The sequence below is a fragment of the Eutrigla gurnardus genome, assembly GCF_963514095.1.
Source record: "Eutrigla gurnardus genome assembly, chromosome: 3".
In the NCBI taxonomy this organism is placed as follows: domain Eukaryota; kingdom Metazoa; phylum Chordata; class Actinopteri; order Perciformes; family Triglidae; genus Eutrigla; species Eutrigla gurnardus.
Window position 1 is genome coordinate 23,446,116 of NC_139917.1, and position 24,053 is coordinate 23,470,168.

A 24,053-nucleotide genomic window follows, 5' to 3' on the forward strand; every position below is an offset into this window, starting at 1 on the left:
TTTCAGTATATAATCCATAACTGTGTGTGTGTGTGTGTGTGTGTGTGTGTGTGTGTGTGTGTGTGTGCGCGTGTGTGTGCATTCCTAGTAGTTTGCATTTGGTTGCGGAATGACCGGGGCTATCAAAGTGAATATCATAGCAGTCTATAAATTATACATAATTGTGCATCACATCTGATTCCCAGTCCCCATCATTTCCAGCTAAAGTTAGTTACATAATTCATCTAGCTGTTACTTCCTTCACATAGAAACGAGCAGGGATGCTCTTCCAAAAGGATGAAACAAATTGGCTTTAATGAACAAATACCAGGGATTCAAGGTTGGATTCATAATCAGGAAAAAAAAATGAAATACTCACAAATTCTCACAGTTTCGTCTTTCTATTATTTCTTCAGGACGGAAACTCTACATGGGCTCATATAAAAAAAAATGTCTGTCATTGTTTTTGCTAATTGATTCATTAATAAAAACCCCTCATAACTGCCAAAGTAGTGAAGCAGTAACCACAGCTATGCGTTAGTGTCTTCAAGCAGACCTTCTGATCATTAGGAAGTCTGTGATTAACAGAGGTCAAGAGGGAAACCGTGACCTTTCTCTATGAAGTTTCTCCTTCAGAACTCGGGAGAAGATGAAATAGCCATGACTTATTTTACAACTAATTATAAAATGGAGACATCATCCATTATCTCTTTTATTTCACCCTTGAACGATGTCAGAAAGTTAGGAAAAATGACTTTCTTATGAACGTATATCAATGTATGGTAGATATTATTTATGTGAATAAAAAACACACCAAGCACAGACGGTGTTTCATCAATCATGGCTGAAACAACCACTTTTGCTGCTGATGCAATGTAAGTCCCAGATTTGGCTGTCTGAGTTCATAACATCATCCAGAGGTGCTCGGTGATGTGGACACACCATAAATACAGAATGCAGGTTTTGGATAAATGTGCAGGCATTTGTCAAAACTGTTAATTTTAATGGGGAAGGTGTAATCATTCAGTAACATTATATTCCATGTATTAAAATTTGATGGCCCTTTAATAGTATGCTATTCACTGTAATACTGCAAAAGACTCTCCCTGTCTGCAATACGGTGACGTCACGTAACTTTGGTGTTTACTTTTTCATAAATATTAAATGTATTCTGGAAACGCGTGAGGTAAACAAAACCTCTCAGCCAGCATTATCCCTGTCTGACCTTGACCGCAAGACCCATGATCTTTATGTGTCCAATTTTGAAGATTCAATTTTCAAGCTCAAAGTCTATTCCACATGTTTCGAATTATGATTGCTTTGGGAATGCTGTCTTGATGTTGGATTAATTAATTAATTAATTTCAGAGGGGTGAAGTAACACGTTATTTTAACCCGTCAAGTCACTGTTTTGAGTAAATCGTATTCGAGTAGCTTTAATGAAGCGTAAACTCAACAGAGATGATGAAAGTGGTTTGCCTGGTGTTTTCTGCGTGTTCTGGTTCGTCTTGGTTGATTTAGAATTTCTATTTGAGCGAAAACAATGGAACCTTTTCACAATTGTGTGCATAGTTGAATTTTTTCGTTGCAAACAATGGAACAGTAATTTATGCAGCATTTATCCCAGGCATGTCGCCACAGAACCCCCAGTTTGTAATAATAATACAAGCTTACTGCAAATGTATAAATATTGCAATCATAGATATAATAGAGTTCAATCACAATTTTATTATCATCTTCAGCGAGGGTGAATTAACAGACATTTATTTAAATTAAAAATCTTTGAGATTGCCTCTTAAAAAATTGCTACTTAAACATTTGCTAATTAACACTAAATGCAAAGTACTGCTGAGGCTGATAGGAATGTCATTAGTTTTCTATGTATTTAGTCACACACACATGACCTGATAATGAAGCTAGAGGAAACGTTAATAGATAACCCGAAGAGATCACAATTCATCTTGAGGAGGATATTGGTATGTGTGTCAGATATCATGGCATTCTGATGGAGGCACCTGAGGAAAAGTCAAGGGAATTGTCATCTTCTAGTGACCTTGAATGTCAATAGACAGCCTGCCACTTTGTTCCTGAAATGTCTCAACAACTACTTGACACATTGACATGAACTTTCAAAATAAAATATACAAATATAAAATGTTTTAAATTGCTGCATATATATTTTGTGTGTGAATGTACTTTTTCTTTCAGAGACTTTGTTCCGTAGCATCACTTGACACGTTTTCAGACAACCATGGTTTCATGTCATTGTCGAGTAGAGGCTAATTACAGCCTCTCCTCCGCGACGTGTGCTTTTTTTCATTTAACAGGGAGCATCTTATAGTCTGACCTGTAAAGTATTCTGTGAGCCAGGAGATAGCTGTGCACTGTGTCCTATAATTAGTGGTTCTTTTGCATGTTAAAGTGAATACAGATCCCAGTTGGCTGGAAGAAGGCCAATTAACTTATTCTGCCTCTTTCTTTTGAGGCATACTCAGCTTCTGAGGGAATAATTCACCCCTCTTTCTCTGGATATGAGGACAGTCAAGTGTGTGTAACGCTATCATTTAACCTGCAACATTTCATTCATTTTTGTTAAATCACAGGCAAAAAACAAAACAAGCGTTGTATTCTGTTTGGGGAGCAGGGAATACAAGTGGCCATAGAGAAAGTCTACAGACTACATCAACCAATCAGTTAATTAAGAGCTAAAGGCTTTCCAAAGGTCTTTACAATGATGTCATTGTCAATGCAGGATGTGTGTGGTCTAAGTGTATAAGCACAAAAGATGGCAGCAAAAGAGAGAAAAAAGCAGTGATTAAAAAACCATGGCCTCAAACATCCAATTAGAGCAATGCAGTTAATGTCATTAAGTGGCAAAATACCCCAGCGCCAATGCTTTTTGAAGGAATGTTCAGAATCCACTAGAGAACAGTGAGTGGGAGGCAAACGATTCCTCTTGTGGCCAATCAGCATTAAGTATGTCACAAACATTTTACGTGTAAGCAATATGTCAGGGTGATGCAGCATTTAGCCAAAATCCAATAGTGGCAACCAAATTTGCACACATGGCTCTTGAACAAAGGTCTCCTCTATGCAACGGCCGAGTTTAATGAAAATCAGCAGTCATCACGGATGATTGGCCATGATCAAACAAACGGAAGAACTGAGTCAATGACCTCCTCCAGCGACAAAGCTCCAAGAGTTTGGAGTAACGTTAGCCCACAAAGTGACTCCATAACGGCCTGCACATGAACTCTGGACTTTTTATGTGGGTCAGGAAGCACTCAACGTAATTCTTAACTCTCCGAACCACCTTTCCATATCTCCAGAGGGCAAATGCCCGCAGCTTCAAACCCCTGCCACTAAACCCTTTTGTGGTGTTGTTTCCACTGCTCCCTCGACATGAAACCCGCATCTTGTGCGGGTGCACCTGTGGTCAACAAAACCGATGATGTCACTACAGCGACCCGTATAGATGGTCCTGCTGGTTGGTGATCCTATAATTCAATTTGTTCTAAGTGCAGTTGGAATCCTGAACAATCCTGGACATATTCAAATTCACCTGCTCTTAAGGACCACCACCTGATTGCCCTCAATATTACCATGCACGTTGGCATGAATGATACTGGGCTCCGACATTTGTTAAACTACAACTGGACATTGGCAGAAACAATTGGAAGGCTTGGAAAAATATGCATTTTTTCAGTTCTCATTACTGCATGACATACTGTGAAAGTTAAGCCACATTTTTAGCGTATCAGTGGGATCTCAATTTCTGTGTTGCTCCTGGTCTTGGTTTTATTAACCACAGTCTGAAAAAGTCACTCATGTGTCCCTCGTCAGTTTTTAGAAATAAAGTTGCTTAGAGGGTCAGAAGAGTCCCTAAATCTAATGAAAACGTTGGCAACTCTTTTATTCCTGTGGCCTCTGTTTCATACATTTTAATGGTTTTCATGCAGTATACTATTATGCATTTTTATTATAAACTGCAAAGCAAGTTTTTTTTTTTATATATTCACAGTTTCTATTCAGGTTTTTGAATGTATTTTATTGCATTTGATGACATGAGGGTGTTATATAGGTGTTTTTTAACATCACCCTAAAAGTACAAAATGAATACAATTGTTAATTCTTTAATGAATATAATCTGGAAGTTTTGTTAGATTGCTCTGCTGGTAGACCTCCAATTCATGCCCTGCAGTGTGGGGATAACACTAACTACAAAAAAAAATCTGCAGCCACCAATTGAAACAAATTCTACAAATAATAATTATAATATTAGTGTAGCCTGATGCTATTTATCTGCTACTGTGCAGAAATAATGGCTTTAAACACAATGAATACTCACCGAAAAATCAGCTCTTGTAAAGAGTTAATTCTCCTGCTGTTGTTATTGAACATAGTGTTTGTGTGTAAAGAAAGCAGGCAGAGTGCACAATTACATGTGACCCACTTTTTTGAAAGAGTCAGGTGCCAGATTTCCATTTCCAGAATCCTTATATTTTGTGTTTGTGGTAAGACTATTTTACGTTTTTGGTGGTGGTAAGTGCTGCATATTTCACTCCAGGTGGATCGGTGAGATGTTTTCATGGGCACAAAGCCCACATGTAGTGTTTTTTTCTCACTTCAGTGAAGTGCTTCATCCCTGCTTTTCCCAACCTCCTGCCATAATTTCCATCCACAAAGGGAAGCATGGTGGACAGAAGGCCTGGTTTTATCTACAACTCATGTTTTATCTGGTTCAGAGATATAGTATCTGCCAGTGATGGTTTTTATCTTCTATGCTGCCGGGGGGAGAATTAAAATAGAGTAGTGCACCACTGTTTTGTTAATGTCAAAAGGATGGTTGATCAGACATGACTGCATCTTTGTTGTTTTTTTATATTCTTTTGTTGTCACTACTTGTGTAAAGCTCTCGAGCATATCACCTTTCCCTCACTGTGAGCTAACGCAATATATGTCATATGTATGGACTCCCACACAATGTTTTACAACAGATGCATTTTTGGAAACCCTGTCAGTTATCAGGAGCAGCAGAATTCACAATGAATGATGCTAAAAATAATTTGCCCTTTAAAAATTCCTCCCCCGCTGCTTTAAGATACTTAAAATATTCCCTTTGAGCTGACACTTTCTGTAGATTTTTGATTTTGTTGGCAGCAGGATGGACGATGTTGGTGGGAAGCATCAAGAGAAATTTTCATGGATGCAAATGCATGTATGTATTAATACACTCAATCATAATGTATGTCTTAAGCCCTATTTGCATTGGACTAGAATTACCCAGGGACCTCTAGTGGTTAATACTTATTGAGGAGGACGTCTGTGATGTTAATCCCATATCTGTAATTTGTAAAGTAACAAATAAATAAACAAACAAGTAAATTACCTACCATATCATATATAGTACTAGTCCCATGTGAATCTGCATCTCCGTAATTTGGGTTCATTTTTATTAGTATTTTTTGAGCATGTTTTATTTTCCTCCGGGCCGTTTTTCTGCTTCTTTCCTGCTTGAGGCCCATAGCCACAAGAGTACTTGCTCCAAAAAGATTTGCTTCTATTGCAGTTGAGTTTTTCCAAATCCCTCCTTGATCTCATTGATGAACACTTGAATTGATTGTTGCCAAACTAACTCATGCCTGTTCATGCTTCCTCGAAAAAAATGTCCAGAGTAGTTTATTTAAATAGAAGTACAATTTAAGCCTATCCATTAAAAATCCATGAGTTAATCACTGTGTGATGTAAGGCAGCCGCGGTGCTGAAAGCAAATCTAAGGTTGGTACTAATAATGCCAATTTTGGCTCATTTCTATAAGCCATGCCATAAAACCTTGACTCTGCCCTTGGAGGAAGTGTCTCTGTTCAATCTGTGTGCCTCGTTCAGTCTCAGGTAGATGAAGGATTACCATAATTTTGCTTTGTAATTATAGTGGCTTACTTCTGAGCCAATAATGTACTGTAATGTTTGTGATGATGCCTACCAGAGCGCATCCTGAGTCTCTTCTTATCTCACTGTTTAGCCTCTCAAGGTGACAGATGATTGAGTTCGGCCCTTGTTCAGTCCTTGGTGACTAATAACTTACAGTTCCTCCAGCAACCTGCCCACAACCATCTGTGTTTCTGTGATTCTCTCTCTCTCGAACACACACGCACGCACGCACACACACACACACACACACACACACACACACACGCACGCACACACACACACACACACACACACACGCACGCACGCACGCACGCACACACACACACACACACACACACACACACACACACGCACACACGCACGCACACACACACACACACACACAGACCCTACACTACTGCAACTCCCTTGTTAGTAGTTTGCAAGTCTCCTAAGCATTTTTTCCTCATCACCTACATTACTCCATTTATTTACTGTTTTCCTGTCACGGTCTGACAACCACAAGCTGTTACGAGCACCTTGTTATCTTGTTACATAGTTAAGTTTATGAGCCCAATATACAATAAGATTAAGACCATAATAGCTGTACTGAATAATTAAGGGCTCATCTACATTTTTAAATATTTTAGGAGACATTTTTTTTGTCAATAGCCTTACAAGATTTTCCTAACAGCTGCAGCAATATTTTTACTTTTATTCTGCAGTAGGACTACTGCTAATCATTATTCTAATTATCAATTAAACTGGTGATATTCTTTTCTTGATTTAATTCTATTTAATGTTTTGTCTGTGATATTTCGGAAAATATGTGAACCGTGATACAATATCTTTTCCAAAGGAGATGTGGTCAAATATCTAATTTTGTCATACCAATAATCCAAAATATATCCAGTTTACAATGATATAAATCAGTGAAAGGTATCAAGTTTTTTTTCAGCAGATTTCATCTGTACTACTCATACCAAAGAAAAGGTCCCCATGAAAAGAGAAATGTCAGTTGCATATTACCTTCATTATATTAAAGAAAGCCTATAGTTTAAGCCATATAGCCGTAGTTGTGTAAGCATTGTGCAGCTGCCCTATGCTCAATGTAGAGTTCATCACAGTTTCCTGATAATTGCTTGTCAACATTATTACTCTTTATGCCATAATTAACGTAATTATCACTTCAACGCATGTCAATGTTGCAAACAAAAAGGACACCACAAGCCCTGCTTAATGATTCAGATATTCTTTGTTTCTGCAAATTAACCTTTTGGGTAAAAAGCTCTTAACTATTAAAGACCAAATTAATTGTGAAAAGACTGAGAGCAATTTCACCTCCATCCCGAGTGTTAATAAAATTGTGATTAGAAATACCAGAGAGCTAGCTAAAGCTTTAGCATAGCATGTGTGCTCTAAGTGCTACTGTGCAATAAAGAAAGAGCACACCGTGTTGAAATCAGTGCTGTAATTGTGTTCGGATATAAAACCGGCTCCCTGGCTTGAAGAATGTCCCTGTGCAAATGAATGTAAGATTTGGAGGGAAACACAGGAAGAGAGAATTGTTGGTGGGGAGAGAAATTAAGAAACAAAATGTATTTTGCACTGTGTTGCATAGAAGAACAAAATCGGCTGGTGTAGTACAATGTATATGATTAATAATAACTCAAATAGTGTGTTTGTTTACTCTGTTCAAGTGTGTGCAAACATGCTATAGTTTAAAGTGTGTGTGTGTGTGTGTGTGTGGAGGGGTTTCTTGTGCTCCGAAAACTCACATCAGCATTCACCTACAAAACGCCTATGTGGCAGAAACGGGCGCTGTGAGCGAGCCTCCGGAGTGACAGAAGGTGAATTAGAAAGTGATTAGAGGTGAATTCTAATTCACACTCCCGTGTGTCTGCCTGTCATCTGTAGGACAGGCCATTTGCAAACTAACGAGAAGAGTGTCAGACAGGTTTCCGCATAGAAACGCACAGCTCGACAATAGCTGTCCAGCACACAAACGTGTGGCAGCGGCGTGTCCTTACAGACACAATCACACACGCTCAGGCATTTTCCACATACGGGGGCCACGAGCGATGGGCTAGAGGGTAATCATTTCGTAAATTGGTCGATTGACTTTCTGTGCTTCATGTTGAATACAGCTGTAGAGTTGAGTGACGGGGAAGGCTGGGACAGAAATACTGTATTAAAGGCCATTGTACCAGACAGCACTTGACCTTTTGTCTCTATGCTTCCAGGCATTACGCAAACGGATGCAGACAACAAAAGCTCCATCACCAATGTAAGGCTGTTTGGTTTACAATTTTGTAAATAATTGCACGTTTATTTAAAGTGGCTTAATAATAGGAGCCTGTAACAAACTGCATACCACGTTTCTATATCAACATAGATCCAGCAACGTTATTCTGAACAATATTCACTCAGTCAAAAGAAGGAAATAAAAGGGTAGGATCACAGTTCATTACCTCCCTTGACAGACTTTGAGTTAATTTATGTCTACACATCTGCTTCTGTCTCTACAAGTTTAGACAACATAATAAGTGTGACATGTTTATCGTGTTTGAATAAGCTGTTTCTGAGCAACTTTGAATCCAACCGCCAAAGCAATTTTCTTCTACTTGCAGGAATGTTTAACCGTCCTTGTTAGCTGATCAATTGATATGCCTAAACCACTCGATCTCAATCACTGCTCTGCAAGAATGTCATTGACATACATGTTTTTTCACGTGTCAGTTCTTCAATATTATTAATGACAGCCAGTGATGCATGCATTTGGCCTGTAGTGCTTGGCAACGAAAGGGCATTCCTGAATAAGTAGTTGGGCAGAGGAAAGCCGTTTGTCTGTGCATCCGATCGTGGTGACTGAGTAGCTAATAACACAATCAGAGGTAGTTTATTATTGACCTTGCCAACTTGTAAGGATCATCTTAAGCCATGGGTATTCCAAATAGTGAGTTTGTGCTCCAGTCCTCCCATGTCAAGTCTATACAGCGTGTACAGAATCCTACTGCCAGACTCCAGTGTGTTTGAGGTAGTTAAGAGACGGTGTGCACTGACAAAGTACATCTCCACCTGCTCAATGTCCAGCTTGGCATATATCTTAAATGCTTGAATAGTCACATTTATGGGAAGAATGTTTGTTCATGTTATGTCTTTCATCCTCATCAGATTTGTTGAACTTGTTCAATCCAATATCAGTGAGATTGGAAAGCTTGTCTAAAAAACATGTATTATTATTATTATTATTATTATTATTATTATTATTATTATTAGTATTATTATTAGTATTATTATTATTATCCCTGATGTTGTTGTCTTTGCTATTCCTGTCATCATTGTTTCAGACTCATAAATTGTACATTTTTAGGACAACAAGGGTACCTTCATAAAGCTTAATATCTTACTCCAATCATTTCTAAATAGTGACAATGATGACGATGTAACAGAGTAACAAAACAATAGTATTACAAAGTGTCAAAGAAAAGTACTAATACTTTAAAGACTGCGTAAAATACAGGTAGTAAAAGTGAAATAGCAGTAATAGTTAAAGAGTAAAACACGTGGTTGTTTTGACAGATCCACTGGCGCCATCATATCACACGTAATTGTTTGTCCAAACTTTGACAACACTGAGCTTATGAAAGAAAGTTTGAGTATTAAATGAAGCTTCTGGCAGCGTTGTCATTTACACCTTCTCTCTTCCGTCACCTTCAGGTCTCCAGAGACTGTTGTCGGGCGAGAGCAAGTGAGGACGTTCAGACTGAGATGGCCTTCATAAAGAAGGTAAAATATGAGAGCATTAAAACACTGCACTTAATCTGTCTATTCAAATTAGCTCCATTAATCATAATTAATCCGCTACATTATATTTCCCTGCTTAATTACATGTGCTACAAAGGTATAATTGCCTTGAAGGATGCATATTGTGATCCGTCATCCCCGCAGAGCGGTGTCGAATCGTCTCTGGTGATTAGCAAAAAGGTGTGCTCATCTGAGAGGTGTTGACAAGCACAGACGTGAAGAGGTGCATTTGTTATTAGCACTCGCACAGGATGATGCATTGGGATTTTCCGAACACTGAAATAGATTAAACAGATATAGGAATACGTGGAATATCCGCATTTGCAACAGGATGTGTTTATTTTAGGATAAGACTGTCAGGTGCTCAATGATATCGGTTGGAATGTAAACAGGCCAATATTGTTCTGTTGCACCGCAGGGAAGGATTGATAGGTGGGAAATGAACTCTCCGGGAGCTCTGTTGACAATATAATCACACTTTTTTTCTTTTTTTTACACACAGTGAAGGGGCTCAGGAAAATGGAGGGAGGGAACAGCTAACAAGGATCAGAGATAAATCAAAAAAAGATGATGTGCAAGCAGGTGACAGTCATTTGTTTTTGGATTACAACCGTCGCTGTGGTAACCAATGTGTCTGTCAGTCATTTCATTAAATAAAGAAGAAAAATCTTGTTTCGGATCAGAATGGAAAATTATTTTCATTAAATGAATTTGAACGAAGCCCAATTTGCCTCATAAACTCAACTGTAGAAGAGACGTTTTGCCAAAACTGCTTCACCTCATTTGTTGTTGCGGTGAAGTTATTGTAGGACAGCTGCATGTAACAAAGATGGCAAACAGCTTTGCCTTTATTCATGATTTTTCAGTCTTTTTTCAATACTGACAGTGTGATGAGTGCTCAGCACAGCATGCATTCTGTGAAGAGAACAATCCAATAGTCTATCCTGTAAAATACTGGGGTTAATATTAGGGCGTGCAACAGATTACTGTACATCAAAATAAGGCCCGGTTAATGTGCTCTCTAAAAGCCGGTGGCTGATGACTCTCCCTCTGCTTGCATTTTTCTGCTGATATTATTGTTTTTCTTCCGTGAGAAACCACCGTATGGGCACAGCTCCTGAACACTTATAAATCACTGGGACTGTAATTCTTTGTACATTTTTATGACCCCTCAGTGTTAGCCTACGTGAGCGTGGCCAACCAAAAACACAAGCCTGTAGTGCAGTGACTGAAAATGTGCTACGTAGCGAAAGCAAATTTGGACCCTGTCTCCAGCGACAACTGTCACACACTTCTGCAGAAGATTGCCGTGCTGGAAACAAAAAAATTCACCGGTTAGAAGTGGACGTGGCTAGAATGGACTATGTGGGAATTACACCACTTTTCCATTGACTACAAAATGTGTACAAGAGCATCCTAAAAGACGGGTAATTAGCACAACAAGATTACCAAGAAACAGGAGGGCTGTGTCCTCCATGGAACTCTGTTGGCGCAAAGCCTAACAATAAATAATTCCCCCTTCCCTGTGTTATTATCTAGTCAGAGCACTTCTTCAACCCTCTGTAATCAATAAGAGAATGCCATGAGGCATTTGCGAAAAGGGAGAACTAGCAACCAACCTCCCCGACAACCAAGTGTACAACTGGAGAACAGATTTGCTCCACTGTTGCAGAACCCTGAATCTCCATCCGATGACCTGGATAACCTCTCAGCTTCACACTGGAGGGGAAGGACTGAAAGTAACTCGGATTGTAAAAGTCTGCAGGCAAATGCACCAACTGGGAGCCTCAATCTCTGAACGTGGGTGACATTGCTGTAAAAGACGTTAAAAAAGAATGTTCAGCAAAAAACAAACCAAAACTCGTCTGTTTTCCCAAGGAAATGATCTCTGACTTTTCAGAAAGGATCATAATGGCTGCACACCCAACTGTGAAACCATCGCGCTGCACACAGTGTGCAATGATGTTGCACAACAACAATCGGAGGTGCTGAAACATGACGTTATTGATCTGTTGAACACACTCAGCTGTCTGGATGCTGAGGTGTTTATCAGCGGCACTCAGACGAGGAGTTGAGGGAGCAGATCAGCCGATTGTTGCGCCGCAGAAGTAAAAGAGATTTACTGTTTAAATTTACGTAGCGAGATGCTCAGTCATGGTCGTTTTTACGTGTAACATTGCCATTGCGAACAATTTAGCAACTTCTCTGTAAAGTAAACAGTTTGGCAAGGGAGCCAAACTAAATGGGGAAAATTGAAGAACTTGTTTCATCCACACATTTTTATCACTTTAAGAAAAATAATATATTAATATTGTCAGATGAGTGACAACTTTGTTTGGCTAATTTTCTCCAATAAGTGTATTAAATCAGTGATATTGGCAAGCTAGCTACCTCACGAGCACACAGATGGCTTATTAACCAGCTTGCTAATTCCACCATTTCTATAATGCTGCACTGGTTGCAGAAAATGAGACGAGCAGCGGGCCGGTGAACCGCCACAGCATCGGCTATAACTGATTATTAATTTATCAAATTTGGTATCCGTTCCTCATCAGCAAGAAGTGTGGCAGATAATGCATACATTTAAAAATAGCTTTATTTCACATATACACATATATAGCCAAATATCACCAAATGTTATATCAAAAAACGTTTTGAGCGGGTCATCCAAACATTTAATATTACAAACTTGGTCAAGATTAGATAAAAAAATGGTGGAAAAAGTTGTTATATTCATGAAGAATTAATTATGAGCTGGCAAACTATTTACAGAGATACATTACTTCCCAGTTTCCAAGTGCAATAACTGTGTAATGTGTGTTTTCATGTTTAGACCATGTGGGTTAGAGTCTTATCAAAGTGTACAGTTAAATTGAAATTAAATAAATGTTTTGAAATGCATTTTTCAAGGAAGTGGCACTCATCATCTCTTGGGGTTTCTTTTCTTTTCTTTTTTAATTCATGAAGAATATTTGAGAGCAGTAAGAATAAGGCCACATATTCAGTATAAATAGCTCTTAAAGGTGTTGATGATGCAAAACAGGAAAGCTCTTTATATTCAGATAAAACAGTTCTGGTGCCCATAAACTTTCCTCACATGGTCATGGTCAGCTTTGCTGATGTGAAACCATCAATCTTGTCCCACTTTAATCACCCATCAATTTGGCGGCTGCACTTGTTTTGGAATGAAAGGGACAATGTCAGTGTCCTATACACAGAGTTCTCCATCAAACAGCCCATTCACGATGATAAATCAATTAATTTATTGGCCTTTATTAACCTTTTGACGTTTGATTAATATTCTCATCAATAACAATAAAATGTGTCCTTGCGCTGCTTGGGACAAAACGTATTTAGTCTTTGTATTCAAGGTAACCAAAGCCATACAAATAGGGTTAGTGTTAATGAGTTGTCGACAGTGTCCCTCCACCTGTTATTGAAGAAATTACAACATCTTGTAAAGCTATTACAATCTTTTTTCCCCTCTCCTTCCTTCCCACTGTCACTTAAAGGGACTTAGGGCAGGATCAAGAAATAAGACTCAACAGTGACACGACGGCCGTTAGGGTAACTGCAGCCATCTGCCAAGCCGGCGCGGTAGCGCGCACAAACTCTTCAGTGCAGCTGATGCTGTGACACGGTTATTTATTTACTCGCTGTTCACGTGACTGTTTACTACAAGCCCTCCGCACATGCCTCCGCGGAACTACGTTGGTAGCATACATCTGCGAACAGCATCATGTCAAGCGACGAAGTAAGTAAACAAGTGTTTATTTTAGTGTAACTTTAGGATGACGAATTGCCGCTGATAAAACCTTCGTTTTCTTCTTGGTATTACTTTTTAGTGGACTTTGTGTGGTGGTGGGTCGTTTTCCGGCCGAAGCAGAGTCCATTACTACACATACAGTACTTGAGTCCACCGCGCTTGTCTTCTTCTGGTCTCCAAGCCGTCGACTACGCGCATTCAGCGTCATTTGACGTCACGTCCGCCGGACTGCGCGGGAAATTCAGACCACGAATTGCAGTACATCATGCAGCACACAGCCTGTTCAAGGCAATGGGGAGATATGTTTGTGGTCTCATTCTTTTTGGTTTTGAACGCTTCATCATCCATTAGCATTAAAAGACTTAAAGTGAATGTTTATTTTTTCACAAATCCTGCCCTAAGTCCCTTTAACACTCAACTCTTTCTCCTGCCAGTAACAGGGTGACCAGTAATGCTTTTTAAATCATGAGTCACACTTAAAAAGCATTTGACCTGGCACCCTCGTCCCAACAATTAGACGTAATGCTCTAATGTATTCCCAGACACCAACAGTTTACCTCAGTAAAATCAGATGGACGATGGTGTTTATTGGTCGTCACACTAAAGACAATGGTCTCCAGTTTGTGGCCAGTAAACTGACAGAATTGGGTGATAAGTAAGCGCAGGACAGGCTGTGAGTTTCACACAGGCACCGAGCAAACGTCCCATTAGTGCCAGCAGTGTGTTTGTGTGTGCGTGTGTGTGTGTGTGTGTGTGTGTGTGTGTGTGTGTGTGTGCCTGATGTGGGCATTACAGATTGTATCCTCTATATTTGAAGAACCCATAAAGGATGAACAAGCTGAGTTGGTGACATAAATTAAATTGAATCCATAGGCGACTATACAAAACAAAGTCTGTGCACCACTAATATGATAATACTGTCTAGCTGTAATGTCAGATATGGTTTAAAGTAGAAATGATGGATGGAGTTTAGGAAAGATATTGACCCTCATGCAAGAGCCACAAGTACAAATGGATTCTTTGTAAGAGATGAGACAAGACAGTGTTTCCTCCAGGAGGCCTGATCCTCATCTTTGCTTGAGACTAGCGGCTCAGGAGTCGAGACATAACGCAGCATGACACATGGTAATATCCGGCCACTGAAATGCTGAAATAGCGAATTTGGTATTGTGTACGTAATATTGACGTAGTCAAGCGAGCCCTCATATTCTGTTACAAAGTATCAACGTGTTTAAAGAGTTGTCATGCAGCCATACCTATTGTTTGTATTGGATTGTAGTAAGATTGATAGTCACCCATATTGGGGAGTTCAAGGATATTTTTTATGTGCTCAAATCATCAAGATTACTTTTGAAACAGAACAGACATATTTTTCCAGTTACAATGTCCTTGGGTCACCCACAGGCCTCATAGGCTTTTTATAGACCTATTTTCTATGTAGTATGCCAACTGTTGTCACTCTCCCACTTCACGTCTTCCTGCAAAAAAGACAGTTGGCCGTTTGGGTGAACTCACCCTTTCATAACTCAGTTATCAGAATAATGGAAAAAACGTACTTCCTGCCATGAATAAAGTAGTGTTTTTTTATTCAAGCATTCGTGAGATGCTGTTAATTCTTGAACATTTCTGGTGAATAATGAAGTATTAAGAAACGGCAGGATTTCACATTACGCATGACACATTACGACACTCTCGGGGGTAAGCACATTATCAAAACCCAACGTTTGTTTACATAATGCAGAGTGCAGAATTTGAAAGGAGTGAAGGTTTCCCCAGGTTTGCAGAATGCAGTTTTGATTAGAATTATGCAAACTCTCTGATTAATGAAGTATCAAGAAACGGCAGGATATCTGCCAGCAGCACTGATATTCTCACAGGTGATTTGGCATTAAGGACCGCTGATGTCCTTTTGCAGTCGTTATTCACATTCTAAAAATGGAGAGGGGATCCTTAGCGCTCAGTTTCCCCTCTATGTGACTAATAACTTTAATCAAGCCAATAACTTAATGCTATGATGAACCTTAGAGCACAGAGCAATTACTATCTGCTGAGGTGGCTTGTTTTATAACTGAGGTGAGAACAGCAATTCAAGTCACCCAACTACTCGCCATCAATCAGTAGAGGTGAAATGTTTGAACTTCCCCCGTGAAACTGCATGATGACAGTTAAATGAAGGCCAAGATAATGGCAGCTATGTGTAATTGAATTTCTCCTTCAGACCAAGCCAGCACTGAGTCATGGACCGCAAGAAGTGATCTTGTCAAATTTTCATATGTAATTGATTGAAATTGAGAACAAGCCCAAAGTTTCGAGAAGCACTTAGAGGCTCGTATATTATCTATTGTTTTTCTCCTCTATAATTTATATTTTTTTAATATTTCATTTTACTGTAACATAACAGTAAAGAGTAACATCACCCAGTCTAATAATCTGGCTTGCCCTGATATTTAATGTTGACGAAACACTTCTCCTACAGCTTCTGAAGGATGCATGCATATCTGCATATCTTACCTGGATAAGGGAATATTACTGATGGGAATGCGTGAATCTGTTGCCACCACCACCCACACATATCTCCTCTGATGTGTCGGCAGTATGTAGACGCTGTGCAGTCCACAGAGAGACATGCATAGGTGAGTATCAATTAACATTATAGCTCTTAATGCAGTATGTATCACCTCAACCCCCGCTCATATACCGTATACTCTGGTGAGATGTCGGGAAGGTATGACAGCATGAAAGAAATAGGTACCGCCTAAGCCTAATTAGTTCCAGATGTAAATGCAAATGCGAATGGATCAGATGTCATTACCAAGGTAATGTATCCTGATACAGATCACATGCATTTACATGTGACCTTTGTACATCACAGCTGGGCGTGGACACAGCAGTGATAACTACCTGCCAGTGCAGCTAGTTGTTACTCTGTTTGAGTTACTTATTCACTGATTCAGTACATCCGGTCTTAAAAATACTACTTATTATGGGCCATTGATGCTCAAATAAGCATGATTCATGTTTAGATTAATTGTAAAAAAAACATGGGGCTTTTTGTTCAGTTGTTACCATTATCATGTTCACAGGGCCTGCTGTTTGCACGTAGCTTTTCTTTTCTCTGTTAAAATGATCATGGATGACCTCCTTGCTCCGTCCTGAGCCTTGCTCCCTCCTCAACTCTTTCATCCCTTCTCCCTCAGCTCACAGCCCAGTAATAATTTCCCCTCTGCAATTAATTCCTCCACTGACCTCCCCTCCTCCCTCCCACCTCTCATCACTGTGGCCCTGTCTCCTTGGGCTCCATGGCTTGATGAAATGGAAGCTGTTTCCAACAATTATTTTTCCTCCTCTTCGGTTATATTTTCTGCTCCCCCTCTTCCCTTCTGAAAACCTTAACAATTAATGGACCTCTTCATCAAGCCTCATGAAAAGCTCCTCACCTTGACACATTACGACACTCTCGGGGGTAAGCACATTATCATAACCCAACATTTGTTTACATAATGCAGAGTGCATAATTTGAAAGGAGTGAAGGTTTCCCCAGGTTTGCAGAATGCAGTTTTGATTAGAATTTTGCAAACTCATCTGTCTATGCTGATGTGATAAAACACGACATTATCCCCCTACAGAGCTGTTCAGTGTGGCCATTTCAGAAATCTGAAGGTGAGCAAGGAGAATTAATTTCAGCTGCACTGTTCATGCAAAAATAGTTGTTGTTCTATTTGCCTGATTTGCATGCATATATAGGTGAATTTTTCAACTTGTGAAGTAATCTACCCTTGTCAGGCTCAAAGTGCTTGGGTTTTGCTCTTTTCACATCATTTTTTCTTCTATCTCACCTTTTCTCTCCATGCTCTCTCATTTGTTTTCTTGTCACTGTCATTGAGTGTCTGGGATGCAATAATGGCCCATCTTCTTAAAACAGGAGAACTGCACAAAATGTTATGTTTGCACTGACTTGAATATTAAACCACGTGACATCAAGAACAGGTTGCTTATAAATGGAGTTTGCTGCGCTGTGACCTTGAAAGTGCTGACATTATATATTCAATTGGTTACTTGTGTTCATCTTTTTTTCCTCCCTTATGTAAGTGACAAAGGTTCTGCCAGTGTCTTTAGTTGTGCTGTCTATTGATAGTTTGATTAGATCCCACCAATCCACATATGTATATAATCATGTTTTTTTTGTTGTATACTGAATCCAATCTCTAAGGATTCATAAAGCAATTATTTTCTAACATAGTAGCAGAATAGTTAAATAAATCTGTAACACAGGTCATAATATTATCAATGTAGTAACAAGATTAAAAGGCTGCAGCTCTTGGTGGCTTCATCAGTGCTTGGAGCCAAACTGAGGCTCATAAGAATGTCAACATTTTTTGTCACAAACCTTTTGGACAAATCTAATTAATCATTCTGAGTCATTAGGATTGTTCAGATGGTGACTGTGAACATGTGTACCACATTTCGGGGCTTTCCATCCAGTAGTTGATGCATGGAGCTTGTCATCTTGACATAGTAATTATAATAAGCATGTGACAAAAACTGAACTCCAGGAGCTTGTTCAAATGAACGTCACCGTTTTCCACCCATAAGCACACAGTATACACCCCTGACCAACATGTCACCATCACTTTCATTTCATACAGCTTAATTACAGGCTTTCAAGTATTCACAGAAGTGGAGCTTAATCCTATGGTTCACATAAATGCTCTGACTTACATATTCTTAGTATGCATTTTGGATAAAAATAGGTGAAAAGAAAGACAGTGCCGTATACGTTTCCTTTTATTCCCTTTTTCCATAAAAGTGGTGAAGAACACCAGGAGCAAATACCAGCAGTTGAGTTCTTTTAGATACAATTATGATTGTTGTGTTAATTGCATGCAGAATAAATCAGAACACACAAAGCTAAATGGACTCTTAATGTACCACATGACCAGTTTCTGACAATCAATGTAGCATTTAAAAGGCAGGAGTCCAGCACAGTGCTCGCTCCACGATCCAGGTTGCTGAGACGGGCCTAGATAACATTAACTGGATATTCTGTGGGCTAGCTCAGCCGAAAAGACAGACTCCGTCAGCTACTACCGAGCAGGTTTGTAACCTCTACCGACAACATTATCTTCACTTCATCTGTCTCTCCTCGGCTCCGCTCTGTGTGTGATGAGAGGCTAAGCCCCTCACTAGGTATAACATGAGAGCAGAGGATGTTAAAGATTGTGTTACATTTAAGCTGCGGCTGCAGAATGAGTGGAGGGGAAACACTGAAACAGACATGAATTGAGCAGGTGAATCCATGAGTGTCATCAAATTGAGCTTATTCGACTTAAAGGTACTCGTTGTAAGCACCAGTTGCAGGAGATGTATTTTCTGTAGCGTGACGTGTTTACAAAGGAAAACGGCAAAGTTCATCATGGCTCCGCTATGAGACATCTCCCAGTGTTTGTGTGTCGGTACATAACCTCGGCTGTGCTGATCCCCGCAGTTAATGTTAGGCCCCGAATATCTCTTTAACCTCTATTAGTAAGTCCATGTGTCGTGTTGTATGACTGCAAAGGAATGAATCTTGTTCGGATATAATGTCATATTTTTTTTTGTGTGAGAGATCTGCCGGTGTTGCGCTTTTCATACTTGACACGGCAGCTGCCGTACTAAATATTTCTTGCTGGTGTCATCACTGAGACGGCAAGAGTTTCCATCAGAAACACACAATCTTGAACAGGAATAGCAGTTTTTACAAATGTGTACTTCATTAGAAAAATGAGTTGTATTAAAATCACACGCCATCAAGAGTATATGTGATTAGGCTATGTGTACAGGACAAGAAAATAACTAATATAATTTACCAAAACGTGACAGCATCAAAGTGCCAAAACCAAGCCTAATCAGCTCAATAAAATACATCTCGAGGCTATGTCATGCACCAGTGTGTCTGATATTTTATGATATACAATATTCCTTTGGCTAAACTTTTGTCTGTATTCTAATTAAGGTAACGTTCGAGTTACAGTCTTCACATGCCCATTTTTTACTTTTGTATTTTAATAGTTTCCATGCATGCACTAGATCAGGTGTGTCAAACTGATCCAGTAAAGGGCCGCTGTGGCTGCAGGTTTTCATTCCAACCAAGCAAGAACACACCTGACTCGACTTATTCACCTACCCGATTGGCCTTCACACCTTGATTGGTTGGATCAGGTGTGTTCTTGCTTGTTGGACTGAAAACCTGCAGCCACAGCGGCCCTTTACTGGATCAGTTTGACACATGTGCACTAGATCATACGCTTCCTCACACATGCAGTCTCTGCCTACAAAATATACATGAGGTGCAAATTTCCATAGTATATACACGCACATTTTTCCCCCCATAGTGCATACGAACATGGGTGAGTTGTCACCAATTATTTGTAGATTACAAGGATTCCTGCGGGCCTTAAGGGAGGTGTGTACTGATTAAAACCCCTACCTGGCTTTGCAGAGGATTCCTCCTAATTGAATGCATGGATGGCTGGAGAAATGGATAGAGTTACTAAGTATGTCTAAGCCCATGAAAATTACAAATTTATTTTATGGAATCCCAAGTAAATTATTTTGAGTGTGAGTAATGGTGTTTGTCACCCCCCCCCCCCCCCCCCCCAAAAAAAAAAAGACAAATCAATAAAGCATGATCAAAGGGCGCTTTTCACAAAAAAAATTATTTTACAAAAATATTAATTTACTAGCCACGTATTTAACATTACCACAAAACATTCTTCATTTTCTGCTCCGGCTACCACTTCAACTATTTATAATGATAATAATAAACAGAAAATTTGTTTTGATTTTCATTTCACAGTTATTTGGGGAAATATAATAATACCCTACGTGTAAGGCTGAACAATTATTCATGAATCACAATTTGAACTACCTCCAAATAAAGAGGGTTTTTGCCAAAACCATATCTATTATGCTTAGGTCGTTTTTAAGGATTCTTTGAAAATGTATGATTTTCCAATTGCAATCTTTGGTGAATAAGGAGTTACATAATTCATATTTGAGAACGTGTATTTTAAGTTTGAGAGGAAAAATTCTTTGATAACTTTGAACAAGTGGGTATGTATGAACCTGATTAAGTAAATCACGAGAAGACACCTTGTCCTGAACCTTTGTCAGACTTGGTGTTCCCTCGACTCCATTGTCCAATTAACGACTGTTTGATGCATTATCCTCTATTTGCTTGTAGCTGATGTGCTGTCAGGTCTAACCAGGGGCTGCCGGGGCTGTCAATGCTGGGATTTATATATTTGTCTCCTGCTTGCTCCTGACATCAAGTCCCTAGACTCCACAACATTCAGATTAAGAGTGAGAGCTTTCATTCTTTATTTTCTTCTACCAATGTTATAGCCCCACCAGAGCCGGTTTATGCCAAATTGGAATTTCACTTGAGCTACTACAGTGTATCAATAAAAACAGGTGTTGTGCTCTACGGAAAATGGATGGCTGGAGGAGTTGAAGGCAGAAAGAGGAACATGTTAAATTGGCTGTTGTTAAATTGTAAAACCAAATTTCCGCAACATTTCATGGAAACTGTTTTATCGGACAGTTATTCTGCCTGTTTGCGATGCACTTTATTATCCATCACAAAGTAACCCATCTGAATGTTGAAATTCTGACTTTGCAAAGGACCTCGCAGAATTTACTGCAGCAAGTGTTCCCTCACAGAAGGACTTCAATCATTCTTCAGAGGGCCCAGTGTCTTGCTCAAGGACAATTTTGACGGCACAAGTGACAGTGGTTTTGACCTTTTACCTCTACATTATATGATTTTCGCTCTAAATACTGCAGCTACTCTTCACTGCACTACTCGGAGTGTACTTCTTTTGATGCAGATGGATTCCCATCGTGCTACTCTTTTTCTCCCACATATAACAGGAGGCATTTTTGTTTAATCTATCGTATGCTCTGCTGCACCACAGTCGTCTTAAGCTGAATTAAACATTCAGAGGAAATCATTCTGCTAACAAATACATGACTTAAATGGGACATATCACAAAAAACACTTACCTGAATGGCTATCCACCAAAAAACTGTGAAATAAGACACCCTTTTGTTTATGGGCTGCCTAGATCAGAAAACATGGGATTCATTCAGATTTGACTCTATGTTCATCTTTTAGCTTCTCATATGTCATAAGACATGCAAGCAAGTTATGGAAATGCAACTGTGTCATGTATCCCATGTAAATAGCAACAATAATACTTTATTAAAACGTCCACGTAGCCTCAAGGCCAGCTTGTTTGAAACATAATGAACCATGTATTGATGAGAAATCTCCGTCCTCAGTCATACCATTAAAAGATAAAGATGGAATATACGAAATGCAGGAGAGCTCATTAAAAATGGATCTACAATGCAAGGCTACTGCAGTTTTTAGGAGCCATGATGACAAATTTCCTCCAGTTTGGCCCTGGGTGAGCAGATCTCAAGCTATGAAGATGGATATATGAAAAGGCTAGGCCCACTTTTACCTTAAAAACAACAAGGAACATGTCTAAATATATTCTAAAGGACACAGGAAACCAGTAAATGGAGACCAAACTAAGTGAAAGGTGCTCAAGTTTCCTGAACCATATAAACTGCATCTGGTCAACTGATTTCAATCAATGTGTGATGGGGAAACCAGAGTTGCAGTTGTTGGTTCTTGAACACACCCTTGTGTTCAGGCCAACCCCTTTCTACTGCCTCCTGATTAGACTGAGGGCATTTAAGTCACCTGTGACCTCTTGGCTGTCTCTTCGTCTCTCTCTGGCTGCTGTGTGGGCTTCCTCTGACTCTGAGGTAGGAAATAGAGCCACTAGTTTAAATGTTACTTTAAATCAATTATATGTAGTGACCAGGTTGCAATTGTTTGCCACAGCTCTCCTCTCCCTCTCTCCCCCGGTCTTACTGGTGTCTGCATCTACTAATGAATGAATGGAGGTATGTTGTGAACTGTTGATGCTTGATCTGATGTGGAGTGGTACTAACAAATGAAATTCTGTCCTTTCTATAGTTCTCCAATGTGGGTACTCATTAGCTGGTACCTGGGTTAGCCGGTGCACCTTTTTATTAAGGTAGGCTTTGTGATTTTGACCTGTAAGCAGACAAATTGAATTGAAATGCATGTTTGGTTTTATTATAATTAACTGACCTTTCTTGAATTTATAGGTCATTGTCAGCTGCTGTTTTGCCTTGCTTTTAGTGTTGCCTTTATTGTTGATTATTGTTAGTCTGGACCAACTGGTGTTTTTGTTGCTTGTGTTAATGTTTGTTTTGCTTTATTTCGTTTAGTGGCATTAGTCGGCTTATAGCGGAGGCTAGTCACGATAGAGTGGTTCCCTTCACCGTTTGTAGTGTTAAAGCGCACCGGGACACAGTTGCAGTGTGCACCATTTGCAGTGATTTGCCGTGAGCACGCGTGGTGGGTAAGTTGTTGCACCTCTGGAACACATCCTTAGGTAGGCTGCCTCCCTGTAGTTTGCTTCTGTCCACTCCTTTTTGTTAATTTCAGAATAAGTGTCACCAAAATAGTAATTTTAGTGTTTTTATAAAAGAATCCCCTGTTAATAAAATTTGTTATACTTTCCTAATTTGATTCATCTTTTTTGTGCCACTAATCCCCTTTTTTTTACAGATATATCCAGTTATTAATTAATTCAATTGAAACAAATAAATTTGGCTTTATTTGGAAACCACGTCTCTGTCTTGTCTTAGTATACGAACTTGTGTTGTCTGTGAAAGTATTGAGGTCTTATTCAGAATTTCATAGGATATTTCCTGGGGTGAAACTCCCCAGGTGGCGTTGTTTGGGTCAGGTTCTGGTGGCCTCCAGCCACACATTCACCTCGCCACAAATGCAATCCAGTAAATATTAAATTACAGTAATCTCATTGGTTTGAGGCAAGGGAGTGACAAGTGGGTTTGTTTATCCTGGAATAGGAGGAATGATCTAATCTGGGGGATACTCCATGGTGACAGATGGCTAATTTTATGTTGCAGAAATATTTATTGAATTTGGAGTTAAAACAGAGCAAGCATCCTAATGTGACCCTTGGTCTTCCAAAATGATCCAGGTTGAATTAGATTTTGATATTTAGATATTTGGTTTCTTTAGTATTCATCGTTAGACTGTAAAAGGACATTGACACAGCAGATTTATAGAGAATAGATCTATTGTGTGTATGGATGGATACATACAGTATATTATCTTTAGCATTACAGTAAACAGAAACATTGTGACCATGGATTTCTTAACAGGGCTTGACAGTTCTCTTCTTGTCCAGGTAAGTGGATTTGTTTTGTGGGGCAAGTGGAAGAGTATTTCACTTGCCCCAAAGGGACAAGTTTGAGAGTCATGAACAAAAACACAACAACAGAAAAATAAAGTGTCTTCACAGCATGTGCCACTCAGCTATTAGGCCAAATTAATGCATAATAAGGAGTGGCACCCGTCACATAGCTGACAGCGAGTGGAGGCAGGTGTCTCTGTGGTGCCACTCAGCTCGGCAGCTATGTGACGGGTGCCGCTCTCCACCGCCGTCAGTAATCACGCTCGCTGTCTCTCTGCTAGCTCT